The 13,488-nt window shown below is 46.0% G+C and overlaps 1 protein-coding gene across 4 annotated transcripts in view; it reads left to right on the top strand.

Annotated features, from left to right (window-relative positions):
• Positions 1-602: 602 nt before the first annotated feature.
• FOXJ2 (forkhead box J2) overlaps positions 603-13,488 on the top strand; it is a 30,933-nt gene continuing 18,047 nt past the window's right edge. For 2 of the 4 annotated variants that reach the window (XM_082279176.1, XM_082279173.1), the window contains exon 1: positions 4,153-5,617. The gene's annotated coding sequence lies outside the window, so the exon portion shown is untranslated. Of the gene's footprint in view, positions 622-4,152; positions 5,618-13,488 lie in introns of those variants that run through there. The other 2 variants (XM_082279175.1, XM_082279174.1) reach the window with 2 other exon arrangements.

The following is a 13,488-nucleotide window of genomic DNA, read 5'->3' as shown; positions in this document are numbered from 1 at the left end:
GCCGGGGGCAGGCAGGGAGGGCCTGGCGGGACGCCCCCGCCCCGCTGGAGTCGCCGCCGCCGCCGCCGCCGCCGGCCGCTCTCCTGCTCCGGGGGCAGCCGCCGCCCCCTCGCCGCCCTCCCCGCCACCACCGTGAGGGGCTCCGGCCGCTCACGGCCCCGGGCAGCCCCGCCGCCCGCCACACGTTCCCTGGCTGGATGCGACACGGGGCGGGGAGGAGCCGCCCGGGCGCTGCGTGCGGGGGCTCTGCGCGCTCTTAAGGTGGCCCGAGAGCCCGACGGGAGAGGGACCGGGACAGCCCGTGGTGTCCCCGGTGGGGCGGAGGAGGGGCGTGGCAGCGGCGGCGGGAGCTGCCTGTTGCGAGGGCGGTGTGTGGGGCCGGCTGCTGGAGAATTCCCGCTTCGCCGTCAGGGTGAGGGAGCCGGGTGGAGGTTTGTACCGGGAGATAAGAGCCTGTCAGATGAGGATTCGTGGTGCAGAGACGGGGAGCGGCGGCTGGAGACAGTGTGTGCCTTCCTGTGTGTCCGAGGCTGGGCCAGCAAACACGTCCCTCGACGATTGTCCAGCCTTTGAAACTTCGGAACGCCCGGCAGGTGCGGTTGGCACTGGTGGAGATATCAGGTACACTGTGGCTTTCTTGTAGTTAGGATCCTAAACGCTAGTAATGGCGTGAAAAATCCAAATGTAATTGAAGCACAGAGTTTTAAACCACCAGTTTTGGCCTTTTGATTGTGTAAGATGCATCATTACACACATAGATAATGTCATTTCCATAGAGTACACTAAGAAATTATTCAAGATACACAACTTGAGCAACCAGTACATTTTTACATACATATCTACAGAATCACAATCTATGAGATTGGAAAAGACATCTGAGAACATCGAGTCCAACCTTTGACTGACCACCATAGCAATTAAACTATGGCACTGAGTGCCACATCCAGGCTTTCCTTAAACACTTCCAGTGACATTGGCTCCACCACCTCCCTGGGCAGCCCATTTCAACGTCTAATCACTGTTAATGTGAAGAAGTTCCTCATGAAGTCCAACCTAAACTTCCCTTAGTGCAGCCTGAGGCTATGCCCTCTTGTCCTGTCACTTGTTACCTGGGAGAAAGGACAGCCCCACACCCTCCTTTCAGGTGGCTGTAAAGATGAGAGGGTTACCTCTGAGCCTCTTTTACAGGCTAAACAACCCCCACTCCCTCAGTTGTACTTGTGTGCAAGTACATAAACAAAGATTTTCCTGGCTAAGAAAGAGATTTTAAAAAGAAACCCAAGCCAAACATCAAACCCTACCCAGGGAGAAAAATATTAGGATACCTGCATATTACACAGGATTGCTGAGATGCCTGTTTATTACTAGTTGCAAATGGAAGGAACAGTGCTTCAGCCAGGATGTGCAAGAGAATTCCTTCCCAAATACTGAGACTTTCAGTGTCCCAACTGCCAAAAACCAAAGCCACCTCCTACACCTTCCTGGATGCCAGAAGCCCCAACTGCCCGCTACCCATCTGTCAAAATTTATAGATCTCCTTAGACAAATATTAACAATTCAGTCATGCGCAAAGCCTGTGGCATATTGAAAAAATTGGGAGAAGGATAAAATACGTTAAATGTAATGTAAAAATAAGCTATGTGGTGACTAGTTTACTCTTTTTCCCCATGTCTCCATCTGCTCTCCTCTGTCTTCTGCTTAGCTGTGAAAAGCTTTGGGATGTGTCTTTGTTCTCTGAATGCTGAATATGATGATGGATCACGATACATTTATCTCCGCATTTCTGCCACACTGATCCTTTGCCCTGCCTCCCTAGGGCACATTTTGTGTCGGATGGCAGTTTTTGAATTTACATTCTTTGAAGAAGTGGAACAAGTTACTTACATCATACCTTTTAATTGTCTATAAAAAGCAGGCAGTACTTCAGATATTCATTTGAGGGAGAGGATCCTGAAAACCAAAAGGAAAAATAAGTAGGGAACACACATCGGATGCCTGGCACACGTCGAGTCCAACCACAGCTTTTTAACACCTCTGCAGTTGGCTACAGATCAAACAACTTGCAGATACCACCCGTCTGCCTCCCAGCACAACGATGCTCCTGCCTTGTCTCTCAGTAAAGAGAAGTCTGAGCTCTGTATGGACACAAATCCTAGCTAGAGGGGGACTGGGGAACTTGGACTAGGAGTAGCAGACACACCCAAAGACCACCTAGCCCAAACAGAAGTCAAAAGAGAGGTGGAAGAAAAAAAGAACTGAAACTAAGCTGTCCACACAGGCCTGGGAGTGAGGCTGGGAGAAAGGACAGAATAGGACAGAGCTCTGCTGTAGAGGTGGGAGGGAAAGAGATGTTGTTGGCCCTTGGTAATGATCAGGAACACCATAATGGGGATCTGTAGTGAGAGAATGCAAATAGTATGGGGAGAATGGCAGGAAACCCTTCTTGAGTGAACAGCTAGTAGCATAGGGAAGAAAAGTGTGACTAGAGCTGCTGGCATAGGTGCAGAAGAAAGGGATAGTGTGGGAGAAGGAGGACACAGAGAATCCTGAGAGGATAGAGGATGATGACTGACTTCCTGAAACGAAGGCGTGGAACTTTGGCACAGGTTTTGACCTGTTGAAGGAATGCAAGGAGTCGCTGCAGGTGCAATGGTAAACTCAGCCCTGCAAAAGCAGCAAGTCTTACAACACCCCCTCTACTATCTCAATTTCCATATTACAGTTTCCAGAAGGAAAAAAAAAGATTTACTCAGAAAATGCCATTTCCTCCCAGTATGTGTGCTGTCCTCTACTTCAAGCCTTACAGCAGTGCTACCATTTGGAAGGATGCAGATGTGAAACCACACGCAAAAACATGAGATTATGAAATACAGGACGACTTTCAGATATCTGGTGTAGGGGCCCCAGGAGAGGCTGTTTCAGTCGTGTTTTTCAGATTGACACATCAAAATGATCTGCCTACGACACTGGCCGCAGGTGTATGGGATGGCAGGCAGCACCTGCTCCTTGTTACACACTCATTTTGGAGTATTTGCTCTTATTTAGCAAGCGTGCTTCACTGCACAGTCCCCTTTAATGTCATAAGATAATGAACTATTTCCTTGGTCTGCATCCCTGAGACACATCAGCAGGAGACTCCTAGTTTTTGGCCAGCTGGGTGAAAGTGGGACAGCACTGAGTGTAATTCACAGAGTCACAGAATGAGTTAGGTTGGAAGGGACCACAGTGGGTCATCTGGTCCAACCTCCATGTTTTAGCAGGGTCATTCCAGAGCACATTGTGCAGGATTGCAATCAGATGGTTCTTGAGTATCTCCAGTGAGGGAGACTCCACAACCTCTCTGGGCAGCCTGTTCCAGTTGACAACCTGTACAGTGCAGTTTACCTGCACAGTAAAGAAGTTCTTCCCCGTGTTCAGGTGGAACTTCCTGTACCTCAGCTTCTGTCTCTTCATCCTAGTGGTTGGCACCACCGAGAAAAGCCTTGTTGCATCCTCTTGGCACCCCCACTTTAGATATTTATACGTATTAATGGGGTGAATTAATGGGGTTTCCTATATGGTTCTAGCTGACTGTGACACACAGGAGAGATAGCAATGAGACTTTTAAAAGGGTTGTGGTGGAAACACATTTTAAGATCTGGTGATGTCCCTGCAATAGGTTATTGACGCACACAAAGCTTGAGGGAAGATTACTAGGGACGGAGAGCTGCATTGTTTTGGGGTGGGAGTTGCCTCAGAGCACCCAGGGCTGAAACAGAGCACCACCACTGCGTGGCCGGTGTGAGCAGCGCGAGTCACCCAGGGCGGAGACCCCAGCCCAGGGTGGCCATTTGCGAGCCCCCGTGCCGGGGCGATGGCCGGCTATCGCAGGAGTGATCCCGCAGCCGCTGCCCCCGCTGAAAGCGGCGAGAGGCGGCTGCCGGCAGCGGACGGAGGGCGGGGACCCCAAGGCCACCGCCGCGGTGAATCGAGCCCCGGTGCCGGGGATGGTCTTGGCCGGTCCCGGCGGGCAGGCAGCTCCTCCCCTCCACCTGGCAGAGCGAGCGGGCACCTACAGCTCCCCGCACCGGCGCCTCCTTAACCCGGGGAGGCGGGGGCGGCCGCGGCCGGGGGGAGCCGGGGGAGGCGGAGCGGCGGCCGGGGAGGAGCTGGGGCCTGCAGTGGAGCCGCAGCCCGGAGCAGCAGCCGCGGGAGCGGCGGGGCCTGGAGAGACTCAGCGCCGCCCGGGCCGGGCCCCCCGCACCGGAGTCCGGGGAGCCCCCCGGGGACGAAGCCGCGGCCCGGCGGAAGGCGGCGGAGGCGCCGCGCAGGCCCGTGAGCCGCCGCGGCCTCCCGGGGTAGCCGAGCCCGGGCAGGAGGAGCTGGGGCCTGGGGGGAAGCCAGGGACAGCGGCCGGGGTGGGGGGACACCCCCGTAGCCTGCCGGGGTGGGGGAGAGACCGTGTCCGCCGCCCCCCGCCCCGTCCGCAGCCCCGTTAGGCAGCCCCGCGCCCGGTGTGCGGACACCCCGGCGGCCCCCCCCGCCAGGCCCCTTCCCCGCAGCTGGTGAGGGAGCTTAACACTTGCCCCCTTCCCCACTAACGAGCCAAGGGTGTGCAGAGGCCTCCGGCACCCAGCCCTAGTAACTACCTAGAAGCAGGGCTGCTCTTCCTCGCTGTGGAATAGAGCCTTCTGAAGCTCCCTCAATACTTGTTAAGGGGAGAGGTGTCCTCCGACCCCAGTTTCTGAGGATTGTGAGAATAACCCTTACTGCCTACTCTCTCCTGCTACTGAGGGAAGTCCTCTCTCAAGCAGAGCAGACAGCCCTTCCCCAGACCAGGTAGTAACGGGAGTCTTTACAGAAGAAATCCTGTATGCCCAGGAGAGGCAGTTCCCAAGACAGAAATAAGCAGGAGCTGCAGATACTTACCTAGTAATTTTAATTATTTACATCTGCTCAGCTGGTGATAGAGCAAAACAAGGGAGAGAAAGCAGAGAGAGATTTAGCTATTCTTTCCTTTTCCAGTTGCTGGTAACTGGAGATAAAGGTAATTTCCAATACTGATCTCATCCTCCTTCATCCCAAGGAAGATCCCTCATCCCCTAATCCCGAGAGGGTTTTCTTCAAATACCCCGTGCAAGGAGAGAAGACACACCTCCTAGTTACAGGGAGAGGAAAAGGCAGATTTTGCTGATAATATCCACAGACATAGCAAGAATTTTTTTAGAGTAAGAGATTTTCTCCCCCCTTAAGGACAAGGTGTATCTAGAGAAAAGAGATTTCTTGGTAGGCAGGTTGGGGAAATTGATTTCTGAAATAATCTGACCGTCAGTGAAAAGGCTGTTTCCCAGGGGAACACCCCTTTAGTAGTTAGCTGCCAAAAGAGAGAGAGGATCTCCATCCCGGGATAAAACCAGCAGTTTTAGGGGACTGACAGTCCCAAACAGATTGTTTTAATACTCAAGATCCTGATTTCATCCACAATCCTTTCGCCCTCGAAATATTTTTTGAAGAAGCCCTTGGAATAGCTGACAGCAACGGTCTGAGTATGGGTCTCAGAGAAGGAGTGTGAAGGGCAGCACCCCAGCAACGAGCACTGAAGATAATCCACCTCCCTCCAGAAAATCTTCCAGACAGAGTGAGTGACCACATTATATCACCTCTCTATTCCTAGCTGTCCTCTTTCGCCTTCTGTCCTTGTTTTCTATGTCTCTTCTCTCACTGTATCTGCTTGCTTTTAATCTTTCAGGTGTTTCTGTTTCTGAACCTCTCCCAACCTTCTTTTCTGTGTCTCTTTCTCAGTCGTTTAGCTCCGTTATATGCTATATGGAATTGACCTGATTCTTTCCCTCACTGTTTAGCTTATGGGAGACCTTAGCTCTGTTTAATTGTAAGAAACCTCTCTGCCCTTTCCCTTCTACTTTCTTTCCCTGGTTTATTCGTCCTAGGCTCAGCCTTAATCATCACTGGTGTGACTTGATTTCTGTCATTTAGGGGTCATTGAGAACGATAATACTGGCCAAAAAAAGCTTTGAGGAGACAGGAGCAGTGATTTGTAGTGCCAGTGTCCAAGGATGCACCTGTGGGGTGGAGTGTCAGATCTCCATGTGGGTCCTACTATGGTTGTAACTGTGGGAATAAAACCATTGTGCGGTGCAGACCTCTCTGTGCTTGGGGTCCGAATGTACAGATCCCCATGCAGGTACTCTGAGATGCGTGTCCTAATGGACCTAAGGGACTGTGGGATGAATTCTGGAATGAGTGCCCTTGAGAGTGGGTCCTGTGGTGCTCAGGGGCCTGGGAATGAAAGCTATGCTGGTGGAACCTGCCCTGGAAGCCAAAAGAAGCCGTTCAGTTGCCACCAGTCTTCATCTGTGTCTTATGCTGCGTTCAGGGGCTAGGAATGTGAATCCTGATGCTGGTGCTGTGTGAGTGAGGCACGCTGGTGCTTTTTGTAAATGAGGCAGTTAATTCCCAGCCACAAATCAGTATTCTGACACCAACGTAGTGGTTTCCTGAGAAATCAAGTCTGAGGGAGACTTCATCTCAAATAAAGCCAAAGCAGATTCCAGTAGCAGAAGAATCATGCTTAAGGATATCTCACCTGAGGTATTACTGTTTCTAGAGAGATAGCAGTGAGGAAATCCAAGATCAAAGGGTCAGGACAGGGAGCCCTTTTGGAAGCCATTTGGGAGAGCAGTGGTTAAACAGGGAGTCCCTGAAGAAGGAACTCCTTGGTGTAATGTGCTAGCAAGATCAGACAAAAGATGCCAAAGTGATTCCCCATTTTGGCAGAGAATTTTGTCAGTTAGCCATAGCTTCAGAAGGTGGCTCTTTCTCAGGGAAGGCTGAACCACCAAGCATACCTGTGTTCTGGGGGCACTGTTAGATGCCCTCCTACCTGTTGCCCTATAGTTATGCAATCAGCCTGTTTTGAGTAGAGCTGTGTTATCTAGCACAAGGGAAGAGATAACTGAGGCATTTTGGCCTTTGTACATTCAAGGGGATAAACTGACTTTTCATGCTCTTGAGGTTAATTTACCTCACGCTGCCCCCTTCCTCACAGTAATGACTTGACATTTTTCAAGTGCTTTTGCTTCTGATGGATGCCTGGGCACTTTACAGAATATGTATGCCAGCCTTAAAAAAATTCTGCTCTTCCACAACAATTACCTTTGTGCACATGAAACATTTTTTTTTCTTCCATTAATGATAAAGATTCTGTATTTGCTGCCTGAGCTTTTAGATGTTCATTACAGACATAAAAAGCTTGAAGTGGTGTGCTATAGACTAATTGTTATTTATTTGTTAATTGCTGACAAGGCATTCAGTACTGACTTGGACACAAAATTAAGACAATCTCTGCTCTGAAGATCTCATAATCTAAAACCCAGCTATACAAAAGCTGGGACATACTCATAAATTATAGGGAATAATTTTTTGAGAGCACAGCTCTTCAGTGTGATCATGGTATTCACATCAAATGTTTATCACAGGTGAAAATGCAGCTTCCTCTGAGGTAGAATACTGCAGCTGTTCTGCACCATTTATTTTATACAAAAGTATCTATGCAAGAAAAAAGGAGAGTATTATTTATTTTCATGAAAGTGCAGAATACTTTATGGGCACAATAAAATGCAAGTGTTGTAAGAGTTTACATTAAGAATGTTAAACCTGACCACCTAAAATTAGACTTTAAAAACCACATTAATGAACCTAAGTAAATAGCCCATTTCTTGTAAATGCCCAGGAACGCAGACCTGGCTTCAACAGAAGCAACGAAGCCTCCTACATTTGAGGAAAGAGACACTCAGTTGTGTGTATATGGCTCTGTAAATTTAAATTTGGACATTCATGCTTCCAAAAGTTGACTTTTTAAGTTGAAGCAGTCTAATCCTGTCCTGTGGGCAGTCAGCTCCCATCTGAGAACTGATAGTGTGGCATTTCTCAGGTCAAGCCCTTAAGCAAAATGAAATGAGATGGTCTAAAGAGTTATGGGAAAAGGATTACTGAGAGATCATGAAGTTATAATACTGTTTAAGTATGTGTTCTATAAGTTCTTGGGTTTCATCTTGAAATGTGGTTTTGTAGGCAAGTTTCTAGGATAGAATAAGGAGTCCAAGAAGTTGGAATGAAAGAATGAAACAGTTTGAGGAGTTGGGATCTAGTTTTTCAGTCAGAGAGAAGTGTAATACTTCTGGTTTGGTTTTTTTGTTGGGTTTTTTTTTCTCTCCCCCCTCTAAAAATACAGCTGAATGCTGGTGTCTCTGAAGAAGTTTATTCTTATCACATAGGTACAGGTTACTACCTCTTCCCTTAAACTTCAGCTGACCTTCATATAGTGGGAGATTGTCTGAATCCCAGTTTGGATCTTTGGCCCTTTACTTCAAATGTCAGAAAGGAGGTGTGGTTAATGGCAACTGTGATATGGACAGCTGTCCCTCAATAGCAGGACTGAGCTGATTATCTCATTTTACACAGCTGTTAGGCAGGAATTGGATCTCAGTCATTAGCAACCAAAAGATGAAAAATGGTTCTGGACACATTTTTCCATTTGCTTTTCCCAACCTTGGGTAGAATAGTAATCAGTGACTTTCACACAGAACCTTCTATGTGTTGTAGTACTCCATTTGCCAAACCTGTTTCTGAGTGATGCTTCAGAACTGAAACTTTGAAGGATACTGTTTTTGGTCTGGAAGGCATCTTAGAGAAGATGAATAGTCCCTAGATTAATGGGCAGCCTAATGTGATAGCTAACATGTTTGAGCTCTCCAGTTGTGTTAACTCTGAAGCCTAAAGAAAAGCCTTTAATTTGCTGTATTGTTGGCAGTTGCACATGTTATTTTAACAAGAATACCCAGTTGATGTGTTCAACCTCCAAATGCTTATTGTCTTTGTAGGAGGCAGTATTGCTACTTGCTATCTGTTCTGCTGGTTTTGTTTCCTTCTTCCTTCTAAGGGATATGTGATGAATGTAAAAACTCTGTAACATATTTCTGCCCTGTACTGATGTTTTTCACTTTTAAAGGCCATCTGTGTATGTGTGTTACTGAGAGAGAGCAAGCATGCTGCAGTATGTTTTCACAATTAACTAATTGCAAATTTTCATCTTAAGTTTGAAGTGAAATGCAAAATACTGTGAATGTTTCAAAATTTGGAGATCTCACAATCAGCTTTAAGACCAATCTAATGCTGTATCCTGTGATGCTTTGCCAAGATTCGGACTAGATTGTCGTTTTATCCATCTGTCTTTGACCTGCCCAGTCTTCCACCCCATCCTGTTATGAACCTGATACTTACTTAGGTAGGCAGCACAGATTTAAAGGTAGACAGCAGAGATTTTGGTAGTACCCGACCTTTCCTGAATCCCTGGGCTCCATAGCATCATGTGGCACTCATGTTCCTCTCCTGCACCTTTAAGGCCCGGCATGTTTCCAGCCTGTCTACTTCTTGACTCGCATTTCCTCCTGCACCCACTCCTCCTCTCAGTTGTTCCTGCTCTTTGCATCTCTTTTCTCTTGTGGCATTCTGTCCTGTGGTCCTAGAAGCCTAAAATGCTGCTTTTCTCTTCATCAAGCAAGCATCCCTCATCTCCTCTCTAGGATTCTTCACTGGCAGGAGTCTTTTACTGCATCTCACAGGCTCTGGTCTTACTTCCACATCTGCATTTTGACCTGTTCCTGGCTTGCCTTTTGTTAGATTATATGCCTGTGGGCACATAGGATTTTTTATCTGAGGTTATCTCAAGAAACTTCTTTCTTTATCACTGATAATACCCAGTTCTGCTTGGCTGGGAAATGGCACTTGGTCTCCATAGTCCAACTCATTTAAGTCTCCCACCCTCCCTTCTCTTCTGGCCCCTTTCCTTCCTCAGGAATAGCTCGATTTTAGTTGGTTAGAATGAAAAACCCTTCCATTACATTCTCTGGTTCCCTCTAGCACTTGAGGATCTTGGTTTTCAGAACTGGGCTGAACATTTTGTGCAAGGCCCTGTACCTTATTCCTCATCTTTCTGAGCTGGTCAGTTTATTTGATGTGAAATCAAGAACTAAGGGAATGTGTGTTCTTTTTTGGCCTTTTTTATGTATAAGAGAGAGTGAGTAATGAGGGACAGGGTGAGATGATGAGTGAGAGCTTTTATACCTTGAGGAAAAAAAATATTTGCTTTTTTGTTTTTTACCATTAGCAATTCAAATTTTGTTTATGCTCTCTGCTCTATAAAGACTGTGGCTGATTATAGCAGAAATATGTAATTACTGTTAAAAGTTCAAATCTGAATAATTGGGAAAGAATCAGAACACTTTGTGGTCACAAATTAAAGGAGCAAAGTTTCTGAATTCTCCGTTTCCCCTAAAAAAACTATTGTTAAGTAAAACCAAGACAAATTCTCCCTCCCCATCAGGAACTTGCAGAGAAAAATAAACAAGCTGCTAAAATAGTTATATCTGAAATTCTTTTTATCTCCACCTGAACAGAGCAGACAAGGTTTGAATGTAGAGAACTGGTCTGGATTTTGGGAGAGCAATGTTGTCTGCATGGTTCTGCTACTCCTTTCCTGGCTGACCTTGGGCTGCATGCTTCTCCATGCATGGCTTCCCATTTATCCTGGAATAGGTTATTGATCTTTTATAAGGGTTCCAAAGTATAAGGATGAAAACCACTTTATAATGGCTGCCTGTTCTTGCTGCTGATTGCCCTAATTACAATGTGGTGTTGAACTCAGAACTTATATATGCTGGGTTTTGTGCTGTTAGGAAACAGTGAAAGCATGATGCCCCAATACATTTCTGTTTCATTGAGGGACCGGTCACTCCAAAATTGAAAGATCCTGTATGATTGTGTGCAGTCTAGAACTGTTTTGTAAGTTGACTTCAGTATAGATATTCTCATTCCCTTGAAGCTTCTCCTGAGATCTCTAATGACCTTTTCTTGGCCAAGTCTCAGGGTCTCTATTCCATCTTCAACCTTCTTGGCTTCCCTGCTGTTTTTGACACTTGATCGTGCCCAGTCTTGAAATCTTGTCCTCCCTTGACTTTTGTGACAGTATTTTCCTGGTTTCCCTTCTAACTACTCTAGTCATTCATTCAGTAGCTTCTGCACTAAGTTATTTACCTCCCTCCGTTCATTATTTTTCATAAGTTAGACACAATGACCACTTCTATTATCCTCTCTTTGCTTTTCTTTACCTCCTTCATGCCAGGGATATTAAATTATGCAACTTTGCATACTACCTTAACATATTTTTAAAATTAATTGCTGCAAGTTTAAGACCCCTGAGGCCACTATGGAACTCGAGAAAGCTCCTTTGAGATTTGCCTTTGTTTCCTGCTTTCCTCTGCTGCAAGCTTCCACAGTTGGGCCTCTATAATATGTTCTTGCTCTGAACATACAGTGTAGGGACTCATCTTCCTGTTCATGGCCTGAATCTTTTGCTGCTTCTTTTTCAGTCTCTTTGGGTAACCCTTATGCTTCCTCCTTCATTTACCATCTCTGTTACTGTAAGCTGTTCTTGCTGGCCTCTGACAACCGTGTTACCTTCTCATCTTCTTAAAAAACATGATTGCTGAAGCTGTCCTCCTGGCATGCTTTCTCAACACGTTGCCATCTCCTCCTTGACAAGCCTGTGCTTTGGCTATCGTCCACCACATAAGGTTCCAGCTTGTTGTGCTCACTCTAAGGGGCCTTCACATTTCTGTTTCTCCCCTATCTGTCACTGTCTCTTACTGCATTGTCCTTTGCTTTGCCAGCAACACTAGCATGACATTGTGCTTTTCCATTTTTTGCATGAACATCTCTTTGCATTCTTCCTCAGCTGACTCATACCTTGATACACACAGGAATATTGCCAGCCAATAGAGGCCAGACATACTGGAAAGTACTTATTTCATAGAATCCTAGGATTATTAAGGTTGGAAAAGACCTTTAAGATCATTGAGTCGCACTGCTAATTGCGTATTTGCAATTAGCTGTTTTCAAATATACAAATAGCCATTATTTGCATTTTTGAATGTTATCCAAAGGTCTAACTGATACTCAAAGGTAGTCATCTTACTATATGTACCCCACTCTCCCTGGCTCCTTTTGTGAAGAAGGATGATTGCAAAAGGAATACAGATTGTCATAAGCAAAGACACAGCATCTTGAAGACTGGAATGTTCGAGGTTAGAGCAGAATGATATTTACCTGAAGCTGAAAGGTGACAACTGTGGCAAGCATGTGTGTGGAAGAAAGGGACTTCTTCCAGTGTTTGTAAGGAGATGAACAGAAGATTTAGTTTCAGGATGATACACAAAATGGAGCATTTTGTGAGTAGGTTGCAGAAAGCCAAGCAGCAGTACTAGTGTTTTAAGCAAGGAGAAACCATTAATGGGTGTGTGGTCTGTGGCAGTGTGGTTCTGAATCCTCTTGACCTTCAAGCGTGGTACAAATCTTTGCGAGTTGTGAGCCAGGCCAGGGATTGTCAGATGTTTTGTCTACTGGAAGAGAGTTCTGTCAGTTTGAGAATAACAGCTAAAAGAATAATAAAAAGGAATTATATTAAAACAGTGGTTGAAACTTAATTTATGAGCCTCACACAGTATTATTTGATTCTTCTGATCATTCTCCAACTTCAGTTTCAGCTGTGCTTTGCTCTCAGACTCCTCTTTAACAGGCTTCTCTGCAGTGCTTTGGTAAACTCAACTCTGGGAGCATGTGCTCTATGTACATTTTGGGCACGTGGTATACAACTAATCTGCACTTGATACCAATTTCCTTTTTTCCTATGAATTCAGTACAGAGTTCTTGCTAGTGCTTGATACCCATTTCCACAAGTGGGTTGTGGTTTGTTCAGCAATTATTACAGAGTTCATATTGACTAACCTGTTTTCAGTGGTTCAGCCTTTGGTGAACAAGTTCTGACCACTTGCAGTCAGATTTTCATTTTCCCTGTACGTGGCTGACGTTCCTGTCTCTACCATAGAAGCTTTTCACTATTGCTGTCATTGAAATGCAAGGCTAATAGTAATTTTTCACCGAGAGACCCATTTTATTAATGTGAATAATAATACAGTTTTCATTTATAAGCATGTTGCATTCTTTCAGCCTGGGTTTCTGTATATGCCTTTGCAATGCTGTGCAGATCATCTGACCAAGATAGTCTGCATGCTGATCTACTTCTGATGTTGTCTCTTAATTTCGGAGACAATCTGGGTATTATATCAGTGTTTGCATATCTTGTGCTGAAGGTTTATTACTGGATGTTATTCTGATAGGCAGGTAAAATGGAAATCCTTCAACCTCTCATGGGGCTGTGGGAAATACCTGCTCTTACATACTGTTTCTCTGCTGCAGGCTTCCCAGTTTCCAAGGGAAAATTTCATTCCAGATATGTGCTCATAAATTTGACTTATTCCAAAACCAAGTACCCTATACCTTTCTCAGTGTAAGAGTAATTGTTCTGTTAATATTCTTAAAGCAAATGTCAAAGATTTCTCTCCTGCCATGGCATATGATTGGAATTACAGCTCC

This window comes from Coloeus monedula (genome assembly GCF_965178545.1).
Source record: "Coloeus monedula genome assembly, chromosome: 3".
Lineage (NCBI taxonomy): Eukaryota > Metazoa > Chordata > Aves > Passeriformes > Corvidae > Coloeus > Coloeus monedula.
This window is presented reverse-complemented; position numbering and strand designations above follow the sequence as displayed.